Source organism: Alligator mississippiensis, chromosome 3, assembly GCF_030867095.1.
Source record: "Alligator mississippiensis isolate rAllMis1 chromosome 3, rAllMis1, whole genome shotgun sequence".
In the NCBI taxonomy this organism is placed as follows: Eukaryota; Metazoa; Chordata; order Crocodylia; family Alligatoridae; genus Alligator; species Alligator mississippiensis.
The window spans coordinates 211,753,368-211,769,555 of NC_081826.1; the positions used below are offsets into that span (position 1 = coordinate 211,753,368).

Sequence of the window (16,188 nt, forward strand, 5' to 3'; positions counted from 1 at the left end):
CAAAAAGCCCAAGGATAAATTGATTCAATCTTTGCAGGTCAGTCTAAGCTCCATAGACTGAACCAATAAGCAAGTGAACAGACATTCATTTTTGATTCTGGAAATGCAGCCACATGTTTGCAGTGGCCCAGGCCAGAAGCTGGGGGGTGATGGAGCATGCCTCCCTGCTAGACTGGACTAGACCGTTTGGGCCAAGGCTAGCCCACTCAATCTGCAAGGGAGGGAAGGTTGTCAGGGTGGTGCAAAGTATTCTGGGTGCTAGGGGACTGTGGTAACTTGAATCTGAAGGGGATCTGAGGCAGAAGTTCAATAAACCAATTTAACCTAAATCAGTGAAGTCTGATGCTACATCCATCCAGGTTTATCTTAAATGGCTTTCAGGCATTTTGAAAGCGGTTTATGTGCACTGAACTTCTGTTGTGTTACAGATTTGAACCAGTTTCCAATCACTTATACCAGTTTATGTGTAATTTCAGTCTGTGGTCAAAGAGTCATTCTGAATGGTTAGAAAGTGATTCCTAATCTACTGCTTTATGCCCTCTTAAATGCAGACAGGGAACACAGGCTTGATTCTTCACAAAGTCACTGCAGATTTTTGCCACTTTCTTCATAATACATAAATATAAAAAAAAAAAAGTGTAATCAAATCGTAAATGAAGAAAGCTTCCATTGGATTTGTTCAGACTCTAACCATCTAGCAGTGCTCCAGCTGCTAGTGAAGACAGTTTGCAGAATTGCACTTAACTTGTACAGGTTATAAAGAACAGAGAGGGAACAATAGATTGCTTTTAATTTTAGACTTGTTCAGGCTAGGTTTTTTGTTGATGAAAAAGCTAGACATATTGAAAGACTTTGGAAAATGATTTCAGTTACCTTGGCTCTAATTCCCTGAGGGAGCTCCTGTTGGTAATTATAGCTACCAATCATGGATCTGCTGGATATGGCCCATGAAGGCCCGATTGGCAGCAAGGGCTACCAATTAGTGGGGTCACTTAAAGATTTCTGCTGTGTCCCCTCATCCCCCAATTTTGGTGTTTGCCATGGCTTTCAGTGGCCCATGGAGGGGTGGGAGATGCAGAGCAGAAAAGGGGATTGGAGCAGCAGGGGATCGGCTGTATGTGGCAGTGTTAAGTTTGCAAGTGCCCAGCCTGCTGCTCTAAAAAAATTGCCAATCTCCTGATCTAGTTGTTTCCAGAGGATTAGGGTCAATTGAGAGAGAACAGGGTCAGATGCTTTTTGGTTCATTCTCTAAAAGAGACTTGGGGACCCTAATTAAAGAAAGGTTTAGGAATTGTGGCCTCTACTTTGGAGGCATTTAACTGGTGCCTGGTCCCTAGAGTGGATTTTGATGACTGGACTTGGGCCTCTGTACAGTGTATGGGGAGAGTTGTGAACCTCAGAAGGGTGGCAGCAGACCCTGCATCCAGATCTGGGAACTAACCAATAGGAAATACTGACTAAATTGGTATATTTGAATTCTTGGTCCTTTCTGGAGCTTGGGCATCAAAACCAGGGCTGCAAAGCAGGCATCATTCAAAATCCAGAGCCTAGGATCTACACCAGAGAATTGGTGCCAGCAAGCATTTGCTCACTTCCCCCATGATGTTTTTAAAGTAAAATGACTTAATGATTGTTGGGTTGAACAGAAATTTGAGATCAGGGCTTCTTCCTTCTAGCTTAATATCCTAACAGTCGCTCCCTTTTGCTCCCCTACTGGTTCCTCCTGGACTCTTACCTTACTTGCTGCCACTTTCCCTATTTTCCACAGGAAGGGTGAAGGGTACCCTAAGTCAGCCCGGCTTTGAGGCCATTCCTTTGCTTTGTGAGTTTGAATTGCTTCAGGCTGTGAAAGACATTGGACCTAAGTATCTCACTTCCTGGGTGAGTGTTCAAACTGGTACCTATTACATAAGGTGGGTGTCACCTCCTCCTCCTGCTGCTGTCTCGTATAGTTGACTGAAAGTGATTGCACTTGCTACTGGTGTAATACGGGTGCTCTGAGTTGCTTCAGGCTTGTCTAAAGCAGGTTAGTTGCACGTATTGCTCTTGGGCATTGTTCTCTGGGTTCCAGGGGGGCTTAGGAAGGATCTAAGTGTTTGGCTGCTCAGGGCAGGCCTCAGCATGCCTGGTAGGCAGTTCTGAAAGTGCCTATGGGAATTCCTGATCAAAAGCCATGAAGAAAGTTTGGGTGCTCCAGAGATGGGTGAATTCTGAGCAAGGATTTTTTTTCCTCTTTGGATTAACATCTTGGACTTGGCTATCTTTAAGGCACTGAAATCCCTTTCTGGCACTACTTGTAGTTCCTTCCAGTGCTAGGTACTGGAGGTTAGCTGTATCCTCAGCTTCATCTAACTCAGTTCAAGACCATGTGTACTTGCATATACTGTATATCTACGCATGGTGCCAAATGTTGTGTTCAGATGTGTAATGCAATAACACGGATGTAAGTGAGAGCATAACATTGCCCTCTGGCCTAAGGCAGAATTTGCAACAGGAGTGCCCAGTCTGCAGCACATGGGCCACAAATGTCATGCACTTTTACCTTCTGTGGCTGATGGCAGATCACAGGGAGCGTAAAGAGCTGTGGCAGACAGGGTAGGGAGAAGATGCAAACCAATGGATCAGGGGAAGGGAAACTGGAGTGGCACTCTGGTAGGAGTTGAGGTTTATGCCTCCCAGAAAGGTTGCCCCCTTCTACCCTGATTAACTGTGCATGTGTGTAGGGTTCTTCTTTGTACATGTTCTGCAATAAGAAAAACATGATCGGTCTTTAACAAGCTTGCATTGAGGCTTCACTTTTCACTGGCCCGTGATTATTTTTGTATTTAGCTTCCTTCTTTTGTTCTGAAGTACCTAATACATCAGGGTAATTAAGTGAATCTCTTCCTCTGGGTTCTCGCATAGTTACCTGTATTATTGATATGAAGCGATGGACACTTCATAGCTTTTCTAATAAAATCCATTGTGTCACTTTTTAAGGCTTATTTATTGAATGAACACAGTTGCAGCAGGGCACATTAACCACAACTCCACTTTTGTTTAGATTAATTTTTGTTCTTATCATTAAATATGAAGTTTATAGAATGCTAAATGGATTGTGGAATGAACTGGGTGCCTTCTATGAAGCTGTGACTACGATAAAAAGAGCTACTGAGGGTGGCGGGGAATAGAGCAGAAGGCGATCACATAGGGCACTGTAAATCCAGTGCATCGGAGCAGACTTGGAAATTTAACGTGCTCCAGCAGCCTCCAGAGATGCGTGCATCAGTGTGCCCTGTCAAAAAATGGCAGCAGAGCACTTTGAATTAAAGCTCATTGAACCGTTACCATTTTTTCAGTGCAGGGATACTGATACGCATGATGCCCGGGAACTTTTAATTGGCATGGCACACTAATTAAAACGCCTCCCAGAGCACATCTATAAATACCTTATGTCACTAAGTGTTTTGAGCCCACTTGATCTGCTGGTGTCAGTGTAGTTACAGCAGTAATAATCTGATCCCATTAATGTAGCCCAGATTAAATGTGTCTATAAATCCACAATGTAAGTACATGCATATTTTGTTCTTAGTCATACTAAATAAATCATAGGGTTGTTTAGTTTTGTTCTCTGTCATTTTACACTAAATGTCTGTTCAACTTACAAACTAGGGCAATTTCTTTTAGGGTTTTCTGATTCACTTGAACCTACTCACCCCTCCCTAATGTAAGCACACACCTGTTGGGCACATTGACATGAGATGCTTTACTGTACAGCAGACTAATTTGCTGCACAGTAAAGCATCGCCATCTACACATGCATGGTGATTTAGGGTGCAGTAGACTAAATTTACTGCATTGCTGGATACGGCTTGTATCTGGGACTATCCAGCAGCACAGTAAATTAGCTTAAATACACATGTAGATGGTGATGTTGGAATTATTTTACTCTAGCTCAAAGTGAGCCAAAGTATACACTAAACGCACATGTAGACATGCCCACTAACTACTAGAAACTGTAGTGGACTATTGTAGTAGTACTGGGCATGAGAATGAGTTGAATACATAGCATTTGATCAGCAGGGATCCCATGGAAAACGGAGAGAACCATGGATTTTACCTTTTTATCAGAGAAACCTGCAGATTTCCTGGTTTTGCAGAGAGCTCTGCAGCCTGGCAGACTTTAGCCTGCAAAAGCTAATTGCAAAAAAGGCAGGAAACCCCCAACCATGTCCCAAGGGGGACGGAAAGGGCAGGGCCTGAGTCTCTAAGTTATCCAAGACTTGGCTTAGGCTCACTTTCCTTCCTGGAGCCTGTGAGGTAAGTGAGGCTTGCAGGGGGCTGGGGAGCACTGGTAGGGCTGGGGGGGGAAGCTGGCTGGGGGCTGAGGGAGTGGGGAGGTGTTGGGGAAAGACATGGAGTGCTCGTCCAGCTGGCGGCACATGGACCAGGAGCAGCGCACTGTCGGCTTGAGTGGGCTCTGTGACTCCATGTGCAGCTTCCCAGCAGGGCCAATAGTGCACTGCTCTGGGTCCATGTGCTGGTGACCAGGTGCGAACTCCATGTGGGGCTTTCCCTAACACTTCCCTGCTCCCTCAGCCCCAAGCCAGCTTCCCACAGGAAGACCCACCTGGACGGCGACACGTGGACCCAGAGCTGAGTGCTATCAGCCCTTCAGGGAAGCTGCATGCAATGCACACCCACCTTGCCCCCACACTCCACACAGATCTTCAATTTTAATAATGGATTTTGGGGGTTCTTATTAGAGAATTTGCATTTTTTTTGGTTGTTTTTTTTTTTTTTTTCTTTTTAAATCAGGGAAAAACCAGGATCCCTTGGAGTTGGTCCAAAAGAGCTACTACTGAAATATCATTGCTGCTGTTGTGAGATTGTTGCAATTGCTACTGGGATTGTAAAAGCAAAGGAGGTAGGTCCATGAGCGTTTAATGTAGCCACCAAAAAATCTCTAAGAATGAGGGGCCTGTTTTAAAAAAAAAATAATAAAAAATTAGAAAACTATACTAAAGCAATTGCTCTGCCCATTGAGGTATATTGAGAGAAATAACAACCTTTGCATCTCACGTTTATTCAGAGGTTTCATGGAGAAGACTTGAGATTTCCTACTGAGGGTATGTGCTGCTACTCATTTATAGTGTTACAAAGGACCTCTGCACTTCTGTAGCACAACATAATATAGTTCAGGGAGGGTGTACAGGCATTCCAGTCCTCTGGCTGGAGAACTACAAAGCCCCCTCAGATGCAAGCTGTCCACCCAGTGGGTAAATAGGGGATTGCTCTTTGAGCCCTGGCCCCCGCAATTCTCAGGGAGCCCAATCACTGAAAACCTTCCCTTTCCTCTGCCAAAAAGGGAGCAGGCTGTCAATGATCTGCTGCCAGAGACAGCTCTTCACCACCCCTAGAGGAGGCAGGAGCAACGAGAATTGTTCTTCTTACCCTCACCACCCCCACTAATACTGATGCCAGAACCCCAGCAAAACTTTGGGATCTACAACTGGAAAATAAAACCTTTTTAGCTGGCAATATTTTTATTTAAAATGTTTATTTTGGATAAGACATGGCCAGGCCCACTGTGTATGAGGCTAAAACTGCTAGTTTAGTTAGTGTTCCAGGATGATTCTTTGTGATAAAATTTATGACCTATGTGAATCTCTCTGCATGCAACTACACTTCAGCTTATTAGGGTGTTATGTGCACATTAAACAATTGCTATGAAGCATTCTTTTTCTACAAGCATGTAGCTATCAGTAAAGCTTAATCAAAGTTATTCATGACTGAAGAGAAAATTAACCTCAAGAATCTAATTTTCAGGAGCAGAGTCTGATTTTTATGTACCAGCAGGATTGCTCACACTATCAGTTATGCAGCAAAATGCTTTCTATCTACCTGACTTTCAAGTGTAGCTTATTTGTATCTACAAATAAGTTAGGTTGTTTTTTTTTTAACTCTATTTTTTACCTTCATTTGACTGTACTCATCAAATCACAGGTGCAAAGTTATTTAAACAGGATCTCATCCTAGTTTCTAAAGATCAATAGATTTAGTTGGGGGCTCAAAGCCCAGTGATTATATTTTGCCACTTTGATAAATATCAGGTATATCTATCTACATTTTATAATCTTGGAATCTTGCTTTTTAAAGTAGCGAGGAAGCAGTTGTCTACAAGAATTATGACCGTACTGCCAATGTTATTGCAAACAAGCTGTGTTAATGATCAAACTGTAAGACAATGTACTCCATCACTATAGAATTTGAGAGCTTTAGAAATAATAACGAACTTTTTCTCAAAACCGCAGTAGAACTACAGATTGTTTCCGTTTCCTATTTGTAAGGTGGAGACAAAACAAAGATTGAAGTCAGAAGTGCCATCTCACTTTGCATGCCCATTTGAGATGCCCACAGCCTAATTGCCACACCCTGCCTCTGCCCCCTAGAGAACGTGGTGATCATATTCTGGGGGAAAAGAGGAATACTCTAAGCATAGTTCCCACAGACTGCAGTTGCACCTTGGAGCATTCATTCTATCTTTAGATCATACCCTAGTATGGTCATAAACCCCTCCTACACATTACAATTATTGCACAACAAATTGGTTAATTTCACAATTACCTTAAGACCAGCTACACATGCAAAGTAGCTATCATATGATGGCTCCTGGTGTGGGCTGCCATGAAACCTGCAGATGACAAGGCTTCCAGTCCAGGCTGTGTCTTACACAGGGTCTCTCAGCCCTGGCTGTACATGGTCCCCACCCTGGGAGTCCCTCAGCAGGGGGAGCTCCCAGCTATGGGAACCTGTTTCTTGCCAGTGTAGTGGGAGCCCAAGATCAGGCTTCCCCTGCACAGGCAATATGGCGCTATTCGGATTGTAACAGTGCCGCAGCTGCGATGTGGTTACTAGAAGAGAGATAACAGCTGCCGGGAACTAAGACAGCCAGGAGGTTGCCGGATAGCCCCTGGCAGCCAGTACAAAGCTGGAAAGGCGTAATAAAAAGGGGAGGAAACTTACCAAGGGCGCCTTCGGGCATGCATTCACGGAGAGGAACCAGGAGAGACACTCCAAGACGGAAGTAGGAGTTTTTGAGGTGAATTGAGATGTCCTTCCCCTGATCGCGTCCTACCTGATAGAAGACAATCTCGGCGGTGAGTTATCCACGGAGCAGTGGCGCGGGAGCCAGCCGCAGCTCTGAGGGGGCTCAGCGTGGGAATTCCCCGAGCGAGGGGGGGAGAAGAGAAAAGAAGAGACAGAGAGAAAAGGGCGGAGAAGCCCTGTCAGGGTCTGTAGCCCCAGCAACTCCAGGCTCTCCTCGGAGGGAAAAGGGAAAGCAGAGACGGCAGAAAGTGAAAGAAAAAAAGAAATTGACGAAGCCAGGCTTTAGAAGCCGGCACAAACCGCGGCCAAGGGGGATCCCGGTGTCGGCAGCCAACAGGCGTTAATTAGCCTTGTTGAGGATGGGTTATTATGTAACAAGCAAACCAGTGACCCTATGTTACTCCAAGAAGGCAGACCATGGGAACCACAGCAAGACCGAGCAATCCCAGTCAAAGGGAGAGAGAGAGAGAGCCAGATTTACTTTAATAAAGCACCTGCAATGAAGATCTGACCTGCATGGTTATTACCGGGGTACCGGGATCTAACAACTATTACTCCCTTCACCTCACAAATCTCATTTAGATCAAGTCGTGGCAGGCGGGAATTGGAGGGAGTTATGTGATTACCGGATACCCAGGATGGGCACGCGCTCACACGGATCTAATGCATGATCCCACAATGCCTGTGTGGCATGGCAGAAGGCATGATTGTGTGGATTCATTGATTTTTAGAATCAGAAGGTAGATAATCAGGTCTGACCCCCTGCTCCAGGCAGGAAAGAACACTGGGGTTAACTAACCCCAGACAGATGCCTGTCTAATCTCCTCTTGAACACTTCCAAGGTAGGGTGTAACAGGGGGGCCACCGTAGGGCCGATTTTCCTGTGGCCCACCCACCTGTTTCTGGCTTTAATGGTGTTTGCCAGTGCTGGGAGCTGAGGAAGTAAGTTTGGGTTGGCAGGAAGGAATTGGGAGGGATAGAAGGTGTTGGGATACTAGGAAAGGGTTGTTCTGGGGGTAGGCCAGCAAGTAATACATGTGTGTTTGGCCAGCAGGTAATATAGTAAGGTCTAACTTAACAATGGACCCCTAGGTACTACTACAAGCAAAGTAACAGAAAATGACATGTCCCAAAAAGCTTCTAAAGAGCAAGAAGGGAAAGTGCTAAACAAAGGTCACATTTCCCTTCATGTGTCACACTTGCTGCTTCATGTTCTTGTGACAAGGTATTTAGCAGAATTTGAAGATTTATTGGAATCTGACAGGGTCACACAATGTGCATTTCTTCTATGGCCTCACACTTATGACCTCTGGGCTGTCAACCACACACCTTTGCACCCATACCACCACAGCTCCGGGTGTCATACTATGTACCATAACATTTACTTGTAGAAATATAGAAAATGAGGGTTGGAAGGGACCTCAGAAGGTCATCTATTCCAACCCCCTGTTCAAAGCAGGACCATCTCCAACTAGATCACTCCAACCAGGGCTTTGTTGAGCCAGGCCTTAAAAACCTCCAAGGATAAAACTTTACTTGTACCTCTCTCTGTGAGGCCATGGTGGGGAGAGGCTCAATTTTAGCCTTTCCTTCAGTAGAGGCAATATATGGAGTTCCTGAGGGTCATTTGGGCCTGAGAGTTCAGATTTTAAGTACTTTTGCTATGCACATGCATGTAGGCTTCTTTACTGGCTTGCTTCCATGCTCTTCCCCTCCACCTTCCTCTTCCTCAGCTTATTGGAAGGGTCTTATGTCCAAGAGCCCCAGGGCTGGAAAAGGGGCTCTTGTATGTCTAGAGATTTGCCTGTCAGTGGGGGAGATTCCTATTCTGGTTTTAGAAATGATGCACTGGATTTCCTTTGGTTTATTTGTTTTCCTCCTTCCCTTTGTTCCCACCCCCAAACACTGTCCTGCTTCACAGCTCTATACATTTAATATTCTCTTAGGTGGGTGCTAGTAAATTAGTAATATGCCTGCTATTCAAATACACAAATTGAGGAACAGAGGTAAAATTATTTGCCCAAAGATGCATAGGGAGTGAATTGAAGAGTTAAGGCTAGCACAAGGGCCTCCTCCCTCCCAATTCCTGGCTATAAGGACCAGATCACTGCTGCACCTTTTTTTTCCCCCCCCTTCTTTCCCCTTGTGGCTGCAGAGCTGGTTCTTATCTAGAGCTGTAATGCAGTAATATCCTCTGGAATGAGTAAAGACTTTCTCTTTTGTGATAAGTCTTGCCTTATCTAGATTGCTGTAAAGGAATGGAATGTTTCTTAAAGAAGATAAAAACTTTTTGACTTTTATGTTCTTCTTTAGCATTCCTTGCTATATCCATTAGAAACGCCCTGATTTCACATTGGATAAGCAACAGTTAGATTTTCTTTTTAAATAAGCATTGGATTAAATTTCAAGTGATTGAAATGCTTTTGACAAAATGCAAGTCCTGGAAGGTTGCTGTTCACAGGAAAAATGCTTTGGCTGAACTTTTTAATTCTCCCAGTTTTGTGGTGATAAAAATCAGGTAGCCTGTGTGATCTGTGGACTCTCTGACAAGTTCATATTTAAACACTTTCCATGCTACAGCTGGTCCATTAACCTGTAGGCCAGTTTCTCTCTTTCCCTGTACTAAGACATCTCTAACCCCCTAAAGATGAATGGAGTACTGTATGCACTGTTCCCAGCATGCAGAGCTGCCTCTCTGGAATGCTCTATGCCCTAGCTATTGGGTTACTGCTCCATGCCCTGTGGCATCACCTGATGGGCTTAACCCTCCTGTCAGCCTCAGTCCCAGCTGCTGGCCCTTCTGTCAAGTTGATGGCATACACTGATAACATGACTGTTTTTTGTGATCAATGTTCCTGATGGATTGAGAGGCAAAAACAAGTAACTTATCAGTTTATTCTACCATAATGATACAGAATATGACATACTATAGTGTGGATTTCATGGATTCATCCCAAAACAGTTGCCTTTGGGGTGCATTGTTGGCATGCATGAATATTCTCCTAAATTAAATTTTACTCCTATGGTATTTAATCTTTATTTGTAGCTACAGTGAAGCTGGGTTCAATTTTTTTTTGTCATTTTCATATCTGGGTGCATTTACACAAGACACTTAATGAGCAGTAGACTAATTCTATCGCTCATTAGCACACCATGGCAAAAACCATGCTAATGCACAGTAGACTTAGTCTACTGAGCATTACATGCCACAAAAAGACTGCTTCTTGTTACTGAGTATTAGTGCCAGCTACTGTGCATCTAAATAGTACTTCAAATTAGAGGTACTACACTTTATGCGCAATAACACTTTATGCGCTTTTTGTACAGCTGCCACTTCAGCTGGATCTTTTACCAGCTGGGTCTCACACATGATGTTACCTCAGAGGCCATGTTATCCACATTCTCTTTTGGCAAATATTCGGCATTAATCCATTATTCACAGTGGGTAGAAAGCAGGAAGAACTTCTGCTCTTTGGTTGCAAAATGTTTTTCTAAATTACAAGAAATGAATATCTCTTGGTCACATCTGAGAGACAAAAAATGCAGCTGAAACCTACCTACTGTTGCTACATTGGGAAAAGTGTGAAAGAACAGTAAGTGTTTGAATAACTAGTTATGGGTCTTATGACCTAAATATAATCATTTGATAAAAACATGTTGATGAAATGATTCACTTCAGTAGAAAAGCAAAACTAGAACTTCATATTGAATCTGTAACTTGAGGTGGTGGCTGTGCTTCCTCTATTTTATAGGATTAAAAGAAGAAGAGAGGAAAAAGGAGGAGCATGTTTAGAAAGTTACACTGGTGTGATTTATTTATTTATTTATTTATTTTTAATGTTCTGTTTTTGTAAAAACGCAGGACTTCTAAATTGGCTTTCTAAAATACTGTTGGTTGCAGTACTTCCTTCTAATCATGCACATGCAGACTAAGTATGCACCACTACCTGCAATCTGCGTGTCTTGTTTCAGGGTCTCTGAAGGTTGCTGCAGAGCCCTTTAGCAGGTCAAAGGTCAAAAGTCATCAGTAAAGACCTTTTCAAACAGTGGGAAACGTTTGGGGATTTGGCAAATATGTGATTACGAATGATGACAACCTCTGAACAGGTCTGTTTGTTTGCTTTCAATCTTGAGTGCATACTGCTTCAAAATATCTGGATAAAGTAAATAATCAACATCCCATGTCATTATTTTTTCCTGTTACCTTTTTTTGTGACCTAGGGGGAACACGCTGGACCAGAATGAAACCATGCATCTTATTTCTGACAATCCAGCTATTGGTTTAATATTCTGCTAGGCATATGGCCTAAAAGTTGGGTGGAAGGGGAACTGACCACCTGTGACTTTGCTGCCAGCAAATATAGTCTTCTCCATTCTGAGTCCTACTTCTTTAGTGACATCTTCCTCTGTCTGCTAAAAACAAATGTAAAATGGGATTTGTTTCCATTTCTCAGCTTGCTTTAATAACTTGAAAAATGTATATGAACACAGAAACATGCATCTCGCATTTTAATCAAAGTCCTTGCATTTTTAACAAGGAAAGATTGCAAATTGATGCATAGTGAATGCATCAGTAAAAGCATGAGAATAGGCCATGACTCAGTTTCCAGCAAAGCAGCAGTTGAACTGAAACAACACTCCCCATTCATTTCAGATTATAGGAGTTGGTGAAGTGTAAATATCTAGGCAGAACAAAAATGGGAGCAGTGAGACTTGGGTAAAGAAACTTTACAGTTTCTGTGTACAGCTATGCACCGGCTAAACCATAAACATAGTCAAACCATAAACTGAACCTCAAGACTCCAGGGCTACAGTTCATCAAATATAACACCACACATGTTTCTCTGGTTGAAAAGAAACTAGAGGCTTTACTAGTATGCTAGAGACCTAGAGCTATATTATTCATTTTAAGATTAAGCAAAACCAAATAACTTAACTGGAACATGAATTACTTTGTTATATTATGTAGTGTGCTAGTGTCTGTGTGCGCACGTAAAGGTATGAATACTATAATAAAATAACACATGTTCCAATTAAGTTATTTGTTTTTGCTTTGAGCTTAAATTGAATAATAATAACTTAATAATAAAGAAGCCCACAACAAATGAGGCACCCAAGTACTTAAATACTGACTTCATTGAGGAAACACGGATGCTTAAATACTTCAAAGTACATGGTGGCTTTTGTGGTACATGGTCTAAATGTGGTTTGGAAGAAAACAGAGAAACAGGTTTATGCTCACTTTACAACATATGCTTTAAGAGCTTAGTTTTCCATAACTTCTTATTGCTTAAATAGAATTTATTCACTTATATTCTAACTGAAACAGATTATGAAAAGAAATCTTTATTTGTAATGATAGTGGTTTGTTTGGGGGTTTTTGTTTGTTTTAGTAAAGGCTTGTGACTTGTAATTTTAGTAATAAATTAACTCATTATTGCATTCCTTAATTGGTCTATGTACTCTCTCTTTCAATAATAACTTCTGTCAGCAGTAGTGAAATTTGATATAAAATTGTGCATGTGAACTTATCTGACTTTACTTCCTAATCAGTAGAAATAAGAAATATTACCTCATTAGTTCAAATAAATGACAGTCTTTACCTCTCGAAATTGTATACACGAAAAGGGATTGCTTCCATACACATCCAAAACAATCCGTGTGAAACCTCACTGAGTAATGAATTGTAGAATCACCAGTGACAGCAGGGTGTATTTTTATGGGGATTCTTCTAAAGCAAATGAAAACATAAGGGCTTTACTTTGTGTAATCCACACTGCAAATTGATATTGTCCTCAAGGACTCTTACACAGGCAGGTTCTCAAAGGGAATGAAGAATGCCTATATTCAGTAATATACTTGGCAACATGGTAATAAATGATAAGTCAATTTTCAGCTGTCACTGTACATTTCTGGGTTCTGTATCCACAGTAGCTTTGATTTTATTTTCTCTAAGCTGATACCTGATGCTGTCTTATTTTTCTCTGAGAATTAACACGGTTTGCCTCCCTCCCCACCCCCCCCCCCAAAAAAAACAAAACACCCTACTTCCTAAGTGACAGCAGAATGGAAATTAAATTGCTGAAATGCCATTTAGAAGGATTCCATTTTTGGTCTTTCTCAGATTTTGTGTTGTGAAATACAAGTTTCATGGAACTTAACCAAATTATAGAAATTCATAGCCTGGATAGTTTTTAGCTATGAGATGCCTATAAGCCTTTTCAAAATGACATACCTTTCTGACAGCAAGATTCTGAACACACCTTTTTTTAAGGACCCTACATCTTTGCAAAAGAGAAGGATTTATTTCTGTGCCCCAATGAGTAGCTATTAAGCTGCTTCAGCTAATGATTTCTATTGACATAGCTTGCAGTAGACATCTAATAAAGTTGGATCCACCTCCAACAAAAAAAAAATCAAATAAGCATTTTATTTTCAGACAGCAAATTTGTCAATGCTATTTACCTTGCAATAAATATTAATAAATTAACATTTAGACTTTTTAACATAATATGTTGCTTGAAGTGAACTTCTTGGTGGTAATAATTTTTTTAAATATTTCTTCAGGTCAAAGTTCTAGTCCATGAGGCTTATTTTGCTTATCCTTTTTATTCACTTTCAGCCACGATGTTTGGTGGGAAGCATCTAATCCTATTGCAGTCTATTACAGATTGATTGGTTTGATTATTGCAGTCTACTAAAAAAAATATTCCAAGTATTGAAGTACATAGTTTAATAATGGACCAAGTTTTTTCTCTCCTGTAACTTTGAGTACAGCAGACTTGATTCAGAGCTGAATATGGCCTACTGAATTTCATCCTTTATCTAATGCCAATTTTGCCTGATTTGTTTTAAGTTTTATATGAAACCAGAGGCAGTATTTTTTTTAACTTTGCATTTCCAGTGGCTTACTAGTTCTGGAGCAAGAAACCAAATTAATATGGTTTGCTCTTTGTGTCATAGAGAAGTAGGGCTGGAAAGGACCCCCAGAGGTCATCCAGTCCAACCCCCCCCCCCCCCCCCCCGGCCTGAGGCAGGATCACCCTATCCAAACCATCCCATACATCCATAATCAACACTCCACATAAGACTGCTATCACACCTGATAAAGCATAGACCCTAACCTGTCACAGGGTAAAGTAGGGGGAACCATGGCAGCCAATGTCCTGCTTCTATAAAATGTTGTCAATATGGCTAGGGACAGACATTCAAAAAGCTTGAGGCTGAATTGATTCAATCTTTGCAGGTTAGTCTAACCTGGCAAGGCTGAACCAGTTTGTAACTGGATAGGCATTTTCTCTAGGCTGAGGAAATTCAGGCACATGCCTGCAGTGGCTCAGGCTACAAGCCCGGGGGTGCTAAAGCAGCCCTCCCTTCCTTTGCACACTGCTGAGCTGGGGGGGGGGAGGGGGGCATGGCCACATCCTGGCAGGACTTTCTGATTAGGGAGATTTGCCTGCACCAGCCCAGGCTTTTCCCCACTCACTGCTCAAGGGACAGGAATGTTGCCAGACCCCTGCTAGCACTCTGAGGCAAAGGGGAGGGAGGTGCAGTGCATGTATCTGATGATACAGATCTTTTCAATCTCCCTCCCTTCTTCTTTATACTGTCTACAGCAAACTGATAGGCAAGCAAGCTAGGAGGGGGCTGATAATGCTGTTTATCACCCAATCAGCAAAACTTCAAACTTTTCTTAAACAGGTTACCAGCTGACCTGTTGATTAGCTCCAAACAGCCCTAAGCAGTCACTGTTCTGTCTGCCTGTCCTAGTGAAATTGGAGACACACACACAGCTGCATTAGCTAGCATACCACATGCATAGGGTCCGTGGGGCTGGGCGGATGGGAGGGAGGGATTTTTCTACTTGAGTAGGGCAGGGGGAAGCCAGGCAGATGCTTCTGTGCCTGCAGTTCTCTTCCAGAGCTGCAGCCAGGGAGCAGAGGGGAGGGGCCAGCCCTGCTGTGAAGCATAGAGCTCTGCCCAGCCCAGAGAGCATGCTGGGATGCTGGGGATATCTGGTTCACCTTAAACCAGCAAGGGGTCTGGGGCAGATGTTGCATAAACTGGTTTGAGCCAGATCAGTTAAGTCTGATGCTACATTCAACCAGGTTTATCTCAAACCAGTGTCAGCTATTTTCAAACTGGTTTATGTGCACTGAACATCTGCTGTGTTACAAGTTTAAACCAGTTTCTGATCATTTAAATCAGTTTGTGTAATTCCTGTCCCTAGCCTATATGATCAAGAGGTACCAGGTAGAGGGCAACACACTCTGCTACAGAGGAAGACAAAAAAATCCCACCATCCACACTATTTGACCATGGGGTAAAATTTATTCCTGACCCCAAACATGGTAATTGGTCTGACCCTGAGTAGAAGGACAAGACCCTGGAACCTCTGGCTTTGCTCCTAGTAAGAAAATTGGCACACCTGAGTCAAAGTCCTTAGCTTTGACTGTGTGCCCACCTCTGCTCCAGAAGGTGCTCTCGGGCAACTCTTGCGTGGGTGGCTAACCGCGCCTGCCCCGCTCCTCTGGGGAATCCCTGGAACTCGCCGACCGCGGTTGCGGCTGGGCCTGCAGCAGGGGGGTTCCCCTCACTGCGGCCTCCAGCGCCGAAGCGCCCCTGGGCGGGCTCACGCGGGGCTCCGATGTCCCCTACACCCCGGCCAACGCCACCTTTGGTCGTGGACCTTCGGTTCCTTGTCCCTGAATGAGGATTGGGCGTCGAGGGGCCTCTCTGCCCCTTGCGGCCCTCTTCCCCGACGCCCCACCGGCGTCTCTGCCTGGTCTTCCCTGGTTCCCTCACCGGAGTTCCCGCCAGCTCCAGTCCGGTTCCCGCCGGCTCCAGTCCGGTTCCCTCACCGGAGTTCCCGCCGGCTCCCGCTCTGGGCTCCTCCCTGGAGCCTCAGCCCACTCGTCCCTGGTTACCTCACCAGTGGTTCCAGCTGGCCCTCTCTCTGGGCTCCTCCTCGGAGCTTCTGCCGGCCCCCTCATCAATTTCACCGCTCTTCCACGGCGGCACGGCTCTCCCAGCCTCCATCGCTCCCGGCGCAGCTGCAGCCTGTTCGGCCCACGGCAAAGGCCCCGTGCAGGGGCCTGG

The 16,188-nt window shown here is 43.7% G+C and overlaps 1 long non-coding RNA gene across 1 annotated transcript in view; it reads left to right on the top strand.

Annotated features, from left to right (window-relative positions):
• LOC132249533 (uncharacterized) overlaps window positions 1-16,188 on the top strand; it is a 104,059-nt gene that overhangs the window by 2,168 nt on the left and 85,703 nt on the right. The window contains exon 2 of the long non-coding RNA XR_009461007.1: window positions 1,769-1,881. This is a non-coding gene — a long non-coding RNA (uncharacterized LOC132249533). The remainder of the gene's footprint in view (window positions 1-1,768; window positions 1,882-16,188) is intronic.